We start from the raw sequence: 13,992 nt of genomic DNA, 5'->3' as shown, positions 1-13,992 counted from the left end.
CAAGGAAAGTAATGGGGGGAATACAGCCCACAAGACAACGAAAGCGGGGAAGGAATAGTAACATAATGGTGTCCAGGGAGTTCTCACAGCTGGAAAGCAGAAGCACACATTGTCATTTACGAAGCAGACCAGAAATAGCTGAATGCAAAACCAGCAGTAAGGAGGAAAGAAGAAAATAAGTCAATTTTTGTCGTGGCACAGAACCCTGCTGTGGCTCAGGTATTGGGAAACCAGCTCCTTGCGAAGGCAGCGATGTGGTGTGGACGGGAAACGGAAGCATTTGTTGGAAGTCTGTTCAAGAAGCATCCAACTCCCAGATTCTGGACCTTTTATTGCCTCTTTCCCGCTGTGACAAAGGACTAGACTTGAGGCCACATCCACAGTTAGAGTGGGACAAACATAAAACAGGTGTGATGAAAGCCCATGCTGAACAGTATGACCAAGTACATCACTCCCCTTTTTGGCTCCAAGAATGCTGAGAGTAAGGCTTGTGTCTCCGCGTGATACTAAATTACTTTCTGTGGAACCTGCCACCCCAGAGAACAACCTATGGACGTTGATATTTGGTCATCCAGGAACAGTGTGCCCAAGACAGAAAGAGAGAGAGAAGGGAAGGAAGAAGAGAAAGAAAGAAAGAAAGAAAGAAAGAAAGAAAGAAAGAAAGAAAGAGGAGAGAGAGAGAGAGAGAGAGGGAGGGAGGGAGGGAGGGAAGAGGTAGGTGAGAGGTGACCTGCGTCATGTGCTGCTGTACCCTGCATCAACCCACTTTCCTGGGCCAGTGCACCCGTCCCCCAGCTGGTGGATACTAAGGGCACCCATCCCTCTCCTCCTCAGGAGAATTGTCCCTAGAAAGAGAGAGTCACTGTGCCCTGGAAGTTTCAAACTCCACACCTGCCACTCCCAGTGCAGGTAACTGACTGCTCGAGGTACCTGCCCCGCTCTCCCCCTGGGACCAGGTGAAGCTGGACCCCAGTTCAAAGGCCACATCCTGGCTTGTTCTCTGACCCACACCCGGGCCTCGCTCACTCCCTCCTCAGCGCACTCACTCAATGAACTAAATTGGTCCAACCTTTTTCTCAGGCTCTGTTTCTGGGAACTTGAACCTAAGACCTTATTTGATCAATTTAAATACTCTGAGATGAGAGTTACATCTCTGAAAGTTTGGGAATAGGTTCTCAGGAAAACAGCAGTACAAAAAGAGGCAATTATTAAACCACAAGGAAAACAACTTATATAAGGAAGAAAATAAGTCAATTGATTACATCATATTGACTCCATTATGGGTAAATGTAAAATATTCATTTAATTTAAATATATGAGATAACCTTATTGAGAGGATAGAAGAAGAAAATATTTGCATGGGTGCTAAGGGCATAGGCATGAGAAAAGCAAACCTGTTTCCCATATGAATAAGTTAATAAATAATCCCTAAAGAACATGATAGTTATCCAGAAATAAGGAGGTATTAATAAGTGTCAAAAGAAAGTGTTAAAGATTTGAAAGTGACTGCCTTGGGAGAGCAAAAAAGGTAAAGCAATGGAATTTTCTTTTCATTATGAGTTTTATAGAACTAGTTGACTTTAAAACTTTACACAATGTAAATTCATATTCAGTATCCATATGCATATGAAAAAGTACATACTAATTTTAGAAAATTCAGAAAAGAATAAAGAAGAATATAAAAATAATCTATAGCTTCAATACCCAGAGATAATATTTTTAACATTTTGTTATGATCTGCCCCATCTTTTTTCTTTGGTTATTTCACCCGTCACAATTTTAATTTTTCCATATATGCAATTTTCTTGTATCTAATATTATATCATATGCATTCACTGATACTATTAATACTGTACTTTTATAAGCATAATTTTGTTCATAAAATATTTCATCAGATCAATTTATAACGTAGGTAACCTTTCCCTCCTTTTTGTGCATTTACAGAATTTCCTATACTTCTCTATAAGTAATGTTGTGATGCACATTTATGAGCATAAAACATTTTGTATATTTCTGATTATTCATCACAGTTTTTAATGCACAGATATCCAATGACTACTATGCCTACATCTCTCAAGCTGTAGGAGCTTCCACACCTGAAATCAGTTCAACAAAATTTTGCCCCAATAAACCAATTTAGAGATACTGTAGGTTTCATTACAACGAGACATTATCTATGTAAATGGTTTTCCAGTTCTTAAGTTTTAGGAGTTTGCCATCTCCCTCTGGGAGACTTTTCACTTTCCAGTGCAACCCCGAGCTCTCCCCAGCGAGCACTAAACCAAATGAGTTATTCATTTTTCTTGCTGCATTTGCCTCTTCTGTCGTTGAGTTCATTTCAGTCTCTCTCTGGGGGCTTATAACCTTCCTTTCCTGTCTTCTCACTTCACATATATTTATGAAACTGCCCATTTTTCTTCACAAAACATGCATTCTTTTTGAAGGTCTTCCTGTGATTTATTTGATTATGTGTGCCTTTGTCCTACATTGATAATATTGACTTAGGTTTCTTATCTTCTAGGCCTTGTAATATTGTAAAACCTTCACGTTTTTCCCTGGACATCAATCTTGTTCACTTTCTTCTTCAGCTAATGTTTACTAACGATGCCCACGCGGTTTAACTCCCAAGGAGTTAGCAGCAGCCGCGGATTGAGTCCCCACTGTATGCCGGGCACTTTGTCTTCACCGCAGCCCTGTGCGTTAGGCATCGGTGGGATTCCATTTTACTCCAGAGGAAACAGTCGCCAGTGGTGATGCAAAACATTTACACCCACTGACTGAGGTAAAGGGAGGCTTCCCTTTTCTCGCCCCAGAAAGTGCAGATGAGAAAGTGAGTGAGTGGTGTTTACTTATGGGTTAGTTTTAAATAACTAAATTGAGTAAAACCAATTTGTGTCAATTAACATCTAATAAGAATTTCTGCATTTCTTTTTAGCAAATAAACCCAAGTCAAGTCAAAATTTTTCTTTCTATTCTATGCTTAATTTTTTCCCTACTGTGTGAGTTAAAACTTTGTAGGGATCAATGAGCAACACTTTGGCAATCCAACACTGACCACTGGATCCTGACTCCGTGACATCCGAATGTTTGGCTTCTGGTAGAAAAGTGAGCCTGGGAAAAATTGTTAATAAATTATTATAAGTCCACCTCTAATATTGGGGACAATTATTTAAAAAGCAAGATCTAGTTAAACATCATTGCTTTTACAGTGCAATCCATTTATACCTAAAATTATGCTGATATTTCTAAAAAATCATATGCATGTAGTTATTTTTTTTTATTATTCGATATCAGCAAATATTTAAAGACTTGAGTGATTGATCTTCATAATGTGCCAGTCTAACGTAAAGGCTCCGATACTGGCGGTGACTTAACGCTGTTTTCATCTCTTACTGGTAGGAAGAGGTGCACCACGGACCAGCCAGGTGCACAGAGAGTATGAATCAGGATCTCAAACAGCAACACTTCGTTCTTACTCTTTTGCTCATACTGGCATAATTCCAGCCTTTTTCTAGTCTGACCTGTATTGATCCTGGAAATCCTTCAAGTAATTGTGTCACTAAACCCTTCAGTTTCTTTGTCTACATTCATAAGCAAGTGGACCAAACAGAGCTTTCAGGCTTTTAGGATACATACCCAGCCGCGATTTCCCCTTTATTTCTGAATTTTTGCTGGAATCTATATTTCTGCATCTGTGTCCTGGATTTTCTTTCCTCCCTTTTCTCAATATCTGCTGCGTTCCATGTCGCACCACATTTTGAAGCTCTCTTTTCTGTGCCTCTTTATTCCCACACCCTTTGCATATATCCTGCTCTCGTGACAAGCTTCTTCCCAGGTTTTTTATGTCGACACATGTTCTTTCCTCCCCGTGTCAGCGCCTCCCTCTCCCACAGGCAGGCCCCTTGCTCTGGACGTGCTGATGACGTCAGCCACAGCCCTTCCCCGACTCCTCCAGCTCCAGTAGATCAGGTCTTTCCGAGTGACTTTTCTATTCGATACACTTAACACACACTTGATACAAAACTAAAATTCCCCAGCTCAGTTACTGCCCTTTCCTACTAACACCAAGATTACAGTTATTCTCTGCCCACGTCTGCTACTGTTGCCAAATCTCACAGCACGGTGTTAGTTCTGGTCCTCCAAGAAGACCCCCAGAGGAAACGAACCCCCCTAGAGGTTGAAAGGCAGGAGTGGAGGAGCCTCAGGCCACGATGCCCGTCTGACGGCTGGGAAGGGAGCGGGGGAAGGAAGAAGGATTCAGTGAGAAGTTCTCAGACTGCAGCTAAGTTTTAGAAACCTTCTGGGTTTCTAAGACTGTCTGGGATCGCTCAAGCTACAGTCCCCACTAGAGGAGCTGCGTGTCACATGAATGGGCTGGCGCTGGTCTCCCCACGGGCTGGGAGGATCCTGGGGGGACCATGGCTTTGGCACAAATTCTGGTTGGACCTAGATGGGCAGCAGCTGGGCTGCTGGTCACCTGTGCTCCCAGCGGTAGGCTCTGCAGGTGGAATATCTTCATGACAGCATGCTTGTGGCCACAACAGCCCACCCTAGTATTTCATCGACATGGTGACATTTTCTGGGTTTTTCTGCATTAGTCCGTGCATTTATGTTTTGCTTCTTTGAGTCCTCCCTGCTATACTCTGTGCTCCTGCCCCTCACACCGACCCTGACAGCTCTGGAAGTCCCCACTGTCCCAGAATAATGTATCGCCGGCACACTGGCTGGGCAGGGAGGAGGAGGCTTGTGAGAGAGAGCTGCTGCCTGCCTTTATCATTATACCCTAGACACGGAACTGGCCCTTTCCTTAGTTCTACTAACACAGAAGAAAATATTTGTAACTTCTAATGAGACTTTTTTAAAGTTTATGTTAATTTACATGGGAGACTTGCAGCCCAGTCTTATAAGTTAGCAGTACACGTGGCTACTCTCGAGCCCACAGGCACTGGCCAGTCCCCCTTGAGACTGTCCCTCGGTGCTTAGGTATGCAGAGCAGGGCCTTCGCCTCAGGCTCCATCCGCCCCTCTGCGAAGGGGACCAGTTTCACCCAACCATGAGGAGTATTCTCAGGGAAAGCGTCCCTCAGCATCACGCCCCAGTAACTGGGGTCCCAGCCCTGGATTTTCCTCATCGTGGGATCACAGACAGTGGGAATTTACTGCCCATAATCAGGGTATATCCGTGCACTCTCACCTAGTGGCTCCAAAAGCACAATTATACCAGAACATAATACTCTGACATCACTACGTCCCACAAAGTCTTGGTGTTCACTGTGCCTTGCCTTGCCAGTCATGCCTGGCACTGCACAAGTTGAACTTCAGCTACCCCAACCTCCCTGCAGCCTCCTAGAACAGCACTTTCTAGTTCCTGGCAGTGAATTTTCAGACAAGAACAAACACAGTAAGCAACTCTTTAAAGCAAAGTAAAATCTAAATCCACATAGAGAAAAATAACTATTTTTTTTCTCATAATCAGAAGAGCCTGTAAAGACAGAGTTCTGCCTCAACCACACAGCAATGTGGAATCCTAGATGCCCCACTCCCCTTCTCAGTCTAGAAACCTCTTCATTGAAGTTAATAGCGACTTCAAAATTTCCCCCAAAGAACAATGTGAGCCTTACTTTGCGTCGATAAGGGATCCTTTTAGGTGGTTACTAAAAAGAGTGAAACAGAATGTCTAATGGAGGGATTTAAGCTCTTACCTCAAAGATTAAAGACACTTACAGCTTTGAAATGTCATCTTTTCCCAGACATTACCAGTTCCATAGAAAGCTACAGAAATGTCTGAAGTTTCTAATCATCAAATCCACCATCATTAAAATACAAGATATCCTGTTATTTTCATCTGTCAGTCTGTGCAGCACAGTCCGTTACTGCCAACTCCCTGCTGACCCCTCCTGTCACCTCCACTCTTACCCCTAACGTCCCAGGAACGTGGGACGTGCTCTTTGTCGAGGGTTCTCAAACCAATTACATTCCAAATCCAATTATTCCGATTCTAAATATTAATAAATTATTTACACTTAATATCTATAGTGTTAGAAAATTTCCTCTCTTATCTAACCAAATATGTTTCTCATCGACCTTAATTCTGCCCTCTAGAAATACAAATAGTCTGATCTTCCAAATACCTGACAACATGTGTCATTTTTTTCTCTTCAGGTTAACAAACCTTTCCTTCAACCATTTCTTATATTATGTGATGTGTGAGATTTTTTTAAACAACAAGGGCTTGGTCAACAAAAAAATCTTACATGTATCCCACTATTTATTACATTTTTAAGCCTAATTTTTACATCTTTACTATGTAGATATGGAGACATTAGTTTTTACTCCATCAGGCAGTTGTGAAATGTAATGGAGATTGTGCAGTTAAATTATGTAACACACTACTTGGCACAAAATATTAGCTATTGTTATGATCTCGGGCACTGCAGTCTGGATCATCTTTAGTTAGCAGCTATCTTAAAATAAGATTTCTAATTTGAGCAAATTCTCATAGGTGATCTGGCAGGCACCACTCTCTTATTAATGTAATCAAGGTGTATTCTTTGTCAATAATTGCATATTTTATTTACATTCAGCTAAACAAACACTTCCCTCTAAGGAGTGTACTATGTGCCCCTTCTTTAAATCCCAGTCATTGTTTAGTATCTACCAGTGACTAACGAGTCACTGTGGAAGCAGAGAGTACAGCAGTGAGATGGTAAAGACGTAATCTCTGACTGCTGGATGCTTACCAGGTAGAAAGGTACATAGACATGTCAACGAACAGTTGTGTTATGCCAGAATATGTATAAGAGCTATGAAAGAAATACGTAAAAGGTGTCCCAAAAAGCAGAGATAATTACCAAACAGTTTTGCCTGGGCTGAGGTAAGGGAAGGTTCTGTTGAAGAAGTATCTGATAGGAGTCCTGACATACCCATTCATTCACTCATCTCTCCATCACTCATTCATTTATTCAGTAAGTCTTTGTTCAATGGTCTCTATCTTCCAGGCACTCAATCTAGTAATTGCTGCAGACAGTACCGTGATAAACACACAGCCTTTTCCCCTAAGAGGAAACTGTCTCGTAGGAGAGACAGATAAACAACCTTTTAGTACACCCTGGTTCGTGCCACGAAGTACAATCTGTTAACAGAACACGTTGACCTGGTTCCAAGAGAAGGTTCAGTTGTAAATCTGAGTAAGTTTGCTAAGGTTAGCAAATAAAAATACAGGATGCCCATTTAAATTTGAATTTTAGATAAACAACAAATAATTTTTAGTATAAATATGTTTCTTGCAATATTTGGGACATACTTATACTAAAAAATTAATTGGTATTTATGTAAAATTTAAATGGGTGTTCTGTATTTTATTCGGCAACCCTAAATCTGCGGGATGAATTGAACAGAAGTTGCCATGCCTAGGACATGCGGGGCGGGGCAGAGGGAATGGGAGACCATAGGAGGTAGGGGAAATGGCATCTAAAAGGTGTGCAGTGACTCAAACACAGCTCAGCAGACTGAGAGAGATGAGCCCAGAAAGATGGAGGAGTATTGCAAACCATGTTAAGGAGTCTGAACTCTCTTCCTGGAAGCAACTAATGGCTATTTAAGGAGTTTCAGCGGGAGACTGACATAATCAATTTGCGTACTTCAAAGATTGCTCTGGTTGCATTGTGAAGAGCGGATTCAGGGAAACAGATCTGTAGGCAGAGAGGAGGACTCAATCTAGAAGGCAAGAAACGTAGAACGCAGCTGTCCTAGCAGAGAGGAGTCCGTACAGCTCCTTAAAGACAAAAGATGTGACAATCACAGCCTGTTCAGGGAACCGCCTGGACTGCAAGGCACAGGGTAAGGAAATTAAACTGGAAAGGAGGTCGAAGCCAATATTCCAACAGGCTTATGTGGTAAAGGCTTTAGACTTAATCCTTGGAAAGCGGTTAAAAGATTTTGAAGGGATTATTGTTATTATCCAATTTATCACTTCGAAAAAATGGGCAGGTTAGCCTGACTTCTCACAAATACCAGGTGCAAAAAGTCAGTAAGGATTCTGCTGTGAGGGGAAAACAAGATCAAGTTAGAGAAGGAATAATTAACGTGCTCTCATTCTAATCAAATGATTTAAGATCAAAGATACATGTTAAAATTGACCTTCTATCTCATTCTGTAGAGACAGAAGGCTTAATGTGCCCAGATTAGTATTGTGAGCACAAATGAACCCCAGGACGAAGCCACATGAGAACGGGGTTATACTAAGACTTGTAAACATTTTATTCTTCAACCCTATGTTCTGAGATCCATCTTAATCATCACTGTCATCATTTCATCGTCATCATTAGCACTGACCTTTGTACAGCACGTTACTATGTTCCAGCCAGGAATACTCACAGCAACCTTATGAGGGAGGGATTGTTTTTGTTCTCATTTTACAATAAGGAGTCAGAGGCTCACACGAGTCTGTAAGTTGTCCAAGGGCACATAGCTAGTCAGTGGCAGCAGGACTCCAAAGATTGGAGATACACTGTCACATTGACACTCTCGGTAGATACAAGAGTTTTATTGTCTTAAATCAGCTAAACTCTTAAGTAATGAATAGAATCCTCCCCCAAAAATGCATGATTCAAATGAAATATAAAATGTCCACCAGAGAAAAAAATTAAGAAAATAAATATCCTCAATGCCTATTACTATCATCGATTTGAGTTTGTTGTCAAAATAACAATGAATGAAAAGAACATCGTAGGACTAACACTACCTAACTAAAAAACATACCCTAAAAATACAGTCATCAATATAGTGTGCTATTGGCAAAAAGAATAGAGAAATATATCAAAATAACATTAGGAGAGCCCAAAAATAGACCCACATAAACATAGTCGTGTGACCTTCAACTAAAGAATAAAGGCAATAAATGGAAAACAGATAGTTTTTTTTTTCAACAAATGGTGCTGTGAGAACTGGACCTCTACATGCAAAAAATGTAGACACAGAACTTACAACTTTACAAAAATAAACTCATAATGGATCACAGATCTAAATGTAAAATATAAAACTATAAAACTCCTAGAAGATAACTTAGGAGAAAACCTAGATGACTTTAAGTATGGTGCTGACTTTTTAGATACAACACCAAAGGCACAATTCATAAGAGAAATAACTGATCAACTCGATTGAATTAAAATTTAAAATAATGAAAATCCAAGCCATAGAATGGTAGAAAATATTTGCAAAAGACATATCTGACAAAAGACTACTATCCAAAATATACAAAAAAATCCTTAAAGCTTGATAAGAAAATAACCTGATTTTTAAAAAATTGGCAAAAGAAGATATATAGATGGCAAACTAGGACATGAAAAGATACTCCACATCACATGTCGTGAGGGAGTATGGAATGTGCAAACCAAGAGCAAACCCTAATGTAAACTGTGGACTGTGGATGGTAACGATGTGTCGCCATTCATAACCAATGTACCACTTTAATGAGGACGTTAATAGTGGGGTCGGGAGCATATGAGGATTCTCTGCACTTCCTGCTCTGCTCAATTTTGCTATGCACCTAAAACTGCTCGAAAAAATAAAGTAAAAAAATTTAAAAGGGAAAGAAAAATAAAGGAATGAGGAAAAATATACCATGCTAACACTAATCAAAAGACAGTTGGAGTAGCTGTATCAATTACAGGCAAAGCTGACTTCAGAGCAAGAAACTGACCAGGGATAAGGAAGGGCACTGCATGGTGGTAGCAGGGTAAATTCTCCAGGCGGGCGTACCAACCCTTAGCATGGATACATCTACCAGCAGAACATCAGAGCAGGTGAGGCTAACATGATTCTCCTATGGCAGTCAGAGACTCCCTTCTAATTATAACCAGTGCGTTGAAAGCAAAGTATACTTTTTCCCTATTTCTCCTATAAACCTGCTTTACGGAGGTAGATCTCCTTCCCTCTGTCCTGTCACTTCAGACAGCCCCAAAGAGTTAGTAATTAACATGTCTGGCCCAGGGAAATAATAAAAACTGTGAAATTTGAAGATATTTCCCTTCTGCAAGCCTTACCTGCTGTATGTGGTAAGACTTGCAATGGAAAAAGGATGCTTCTGGCTTTTCTTCCTGCTAGCTGTGTGGTTTCTGGCATCTCCAGGACTGGGGTAGACAAAAGGGACAGAAGTAAAGGGACAGAAAAGCTCTCTGGACTGGCACTGACTGCACACTTGCTTTTACATGTACGTTTAATGTGTACGTTTACAGTGCTGTGGCTGTAGGAGGAGTTTACCACTGCTTGTTTTTGCGGGTTTAATCGTTTGTCTTCTCAGCTACATACACATGGCAGAAGGGCAGGCATTACACGTATCTAGCTCCAGGTTGTGTGACTGATAATGTGTAGATGCCCGATACATATGTATTGAATTAATCAATTAACCATTTGGTTTATGCCTGGCACTCACTGTTGGAAAAATTTATCATATGAAACTGGGTCACGTGAAAAAGGCAGTACTAAGAGCTGTAAGCAGGAGTCTGTTCTCCAGTTTTGCATTTGGATGGATTTCAAAAGTAAGTTAAAAATTATCAAGAAACCTCTGGCAGTTGTGTTATAAAACACAGTAAGTGGTAGGATTTAAAATGAATCAGAACCAAAAAGACTATTTCCAATATCTTTTGGGTTTCAGAGAAGTAAAAACTGGCTTGGGGAACATTAAGACCCAATTTTTGGTATGTTGTGAAGCTACAGTATTGAAATACTTTTCAGCACAAGACCTTGAACTAAATCAGTCAAATTTTAATCATTTCTTTACTCAATATTTTCTGTCCTTTTAGGGTCTAAAATTTCAATGATAGGCAGAATTCTCCCCTGGTGCCCCTTTAATGTGAACTGGGAATCAAATGAGGGTGCCTATTTCTAGTCTACTTAAAGATGACAAGGGACATATGTCAATGCTTAGGATTTTGCACTTTAAAAAGTAAATGAGCTGATACCTCACTATAAAATATTGGCTTAAAGAAAATCATAGTATTTCTCCTTTAAACAAAAGTAAAATTCTTATTAAGTCAAAACACTTTTGTCTTTACTCATTTATTCAATTTGTTATTCTATAATAAAATCAAATTAGATTAGTTAGGCTTTACCGAGTCTCCAAAACACCATGCTGGTCATTGCCTTGGCTATTGGTAAGCATGTGATGTAGCAGTTAATAATTTGCTTCCCTCTCTCAAAGGCAGGAAGTGAAACTGTCAGTCCTGTAGTTCCCAGGGTGGGAGTGTTTGAAGGTAGGCACTGCTGTGCTCGCTTTGGCAGCACATATACTAAAATTGGAACGATACAGAGAAGATTAGCATGGCCCCTGCGCAAGGATGACACACAAATTCATGAAGTGTATTAAAAAAAAAAAAAGAAGGTAGGCACTGCTTTCACGCAGTTTAAAATGTACTCAAGGTCACAACTCCTCTGTCCTTATAGACATCGGGATAATGTTTTCTCTATTCTTACCTTAGTTGCCTAATCATCCAGCTCATATTGTTACTTCCACTGATTTTCAATAACAACTGAAGTTGCTTCTATGGACTGAAGTTTAAAAGAAAGGAAATCATTAAGTCTCCATTATTTTAATCCCACTAATTTTACTTCTATAAGTTCAACTTTCTATTCCTAGCTAATGAGTAGACTTTGTCATAATAGTGTTTTATTCATAATACATTTAAATATATGTATTTTAATTTCTTTTTATTACTCTGACTAGATACATACAATTCTAGGAAGAGCCAAATTAGGTTTATTCTTAAAAGTGAAAATACAACTGGATATTAAGTAAAGGAGAAAGGAGTACAAAGTTATAAAAAATACAAAATTGGGAAAAATTTCTAATAATCATATCCAACTTCCAAATTGTCTGTTATTACCAAGCATTGCAGCTGTAGCTAAATCGTCACTCTGGGGGAGACGCTGATAACTGGAGAGGCTATGCGTGTGTTGGGGGAGGGGGGGTGGGTAATCTCTGTGCCTCTGCTCAATATTGCTATGAACCTAAAACTGCTCCAAAAATAAAGTCTATTAAAAAAATTTAGTAAGAGAGAAAATTATTGCGAGATTAGATTTTTACTTTGTCTCTGTAATTAAGTGTATTAAGAATAAAGACAGAAATTGCAATTACACAAAGCAATGTTAGAGTTATTTTCATCTGACAAGTTGTGATAGCATCACAGACCAAAAAAGATAGAAACAAGTTCTTTTTGTTGTTGTTTAGTGACTCAAGTAATATTGATCAAATGCATTGCCTTTGGAAATGCCCACACTGTGTCTTCCCCATCTCTCTGCCTGTTAATCTTTAATCCCATAGACATTTCAGGGTAAACTTAACCAGCATGCTTCTGATTTATCGTAACTGAAGTCACCGAAGTGTTATTTCTAAAAAGTTAGTTCATGACAAATAAGTTTTTCGAATCATTTTAAAATACTTTCAAGACCTTGTCTTTAGAGACAAAAAAGTCATGTTTCTGTAGATGTCGCTGGACTGAAACTTCAGCGAGGTAAAGTCTAACCTTAGAACACTATGAGTCTGAATAGATTTTCAACTTGAAAAAGTAACTTTCTACCTCTTCTCCAGTGTTGTCCAATCTTCTTCGTTTCCATGAATTTGATAGTTAAGAAATTGACTTCAATTTGAAGGCTGTCCAAGTGCTTTCCTCTCACTTTCTGATTTTTTCACCATTCGCTTATTAAGATGATCCTGAATGAGAATAACTTTCTTTGACTCTTTGATTATATTCATCTCTTTACAGTTGTACATTTCACTGATATTTGCAATTGTGCTTATATTAACAGTGATAAATGAAGTCCCCACAAACTTTTTTGTCTGTCATTTCACTTTCTTCTTACTCATTGACATAAATGAAAATATCAACCAATATTCATATCAGAACTACACTAACTCATCAATTGCAGTGATAAGTTGGCTATAAATACAAAATTCCAGCGAAAATCAATGAAAATATTCTGTGAGAATCAATTGACTATATAGAATTTGCAATAAAGAGCATTAAATATTTATTATTGTATGCATGTATTGTATAAAGCATATTGTGTTGTATGCTACGCAATCTTTATGTCAGTAAAATTTATAAGAAACTTATGTACATATATATGTGCATACACTTTTTGGGGGGGGGGTGTCAAAATTGGCTATTAAACATTTTTGAACCCATGTCTGGAGTTGTTAAAATAGTGTATTTGTTTTAACAATACTCAAAGTCTAGTGTGAAGAATGTGGACATTATAGTAATAGAAATATGCAAAAGGTATTTGAGAACACGAAGAAGGAAACCTAACCTACAGTGCCCAAAGAGGACATGGGACAGGTTTTCTTGATAATCTAGTCGTATCTGAGCTACGTAGGAGTTGTAGGGGTTGTTCTGCATGTTAAAATAGTAGAACTCTTCCTATAGTCAAAAATACCATATCGTGCACTTAAAAATGCAAGAGGGTAGATCTCATGTTAAGTGTTTTTACCACAATAAAAAAGTCCGCAGTATTCCTTATTATAATAATGGCTAAAGTAATAAGTGGAAGATTATTTTATAGGTAACAAATTAGTGGCTAAAGAGCTCTGGTGTGCAGAGCTATGATGATTCTGTATATGTGTACAAACGAGTGTTAATGTAGAAAATTCACAGAAAACATTGTTTAAAGAAGAATTTCAGCTACAGTGTTTTTCTGAGAATATTCCTGCACAGAGAACTAGATACTGCTAGGAAGACATTCATTTGTAAGAAGTACCTTGGAGGCATAAAATATTAACTGAGAAGATATCAAGATATTTCGCACCCACCAGATGGGCTGAGACTGTGGAATACCAATTTGGACAGCAAGCTTTCAGAACTGCCAGACAGAACAAGTATTGAGCCAGTGCAGAGAAGTTCTCCACCTGTGGCTGAGAGTGAGGGAGGGGGAGAGAAAGGGAGTTTCCAACACTCCCAGGAACACTCCCTGATAATAGCCCCATAAAGAAAACTTC

At 39.3% G+C, this 13,992-nt stretch overlaps 1 non-coding gene across 1 annotated transcript; it reads left to right on the top strand.

Annotated features, from left to right (window-relative positions):
* The first annotated feature begins 11,263 nt into the window (after window positions 1-11,263).
* On the top strand, window positions 11,264-11,370 carry LOC138399196 (U6 spliceosomal RNA). The gene has a single exon (XR_011236095.1). It is a non-coding gene; the product is annotated as a U6 spliceosomal RNA (small nuclear RNA).
* The last annotated feature ends 2,622 nt before the right edge of the window (window positions 11,371-13,992 follow it).

The sequence above is a fragment of the Eulemur rufifrons genome, chromosome 18 (assembly GCF_041146395.1).
Source record: "Eulemur rufifrons isolate Redbay chromosome 18, OSU_ERuf_1, whole genome shotgun sequence".
NCBI classification, from domain to species: Eukaryota; Metazoa; Chordata; class Mammalia; order Primates; family Lemuridae; genus Eulemur; species Eulemur rufifrons.
The sequence above is the reverse complement of the archived record's forward strand: the minus strand, read 5'-3'. Positions and strand labels throughout refer to the sequence as shown.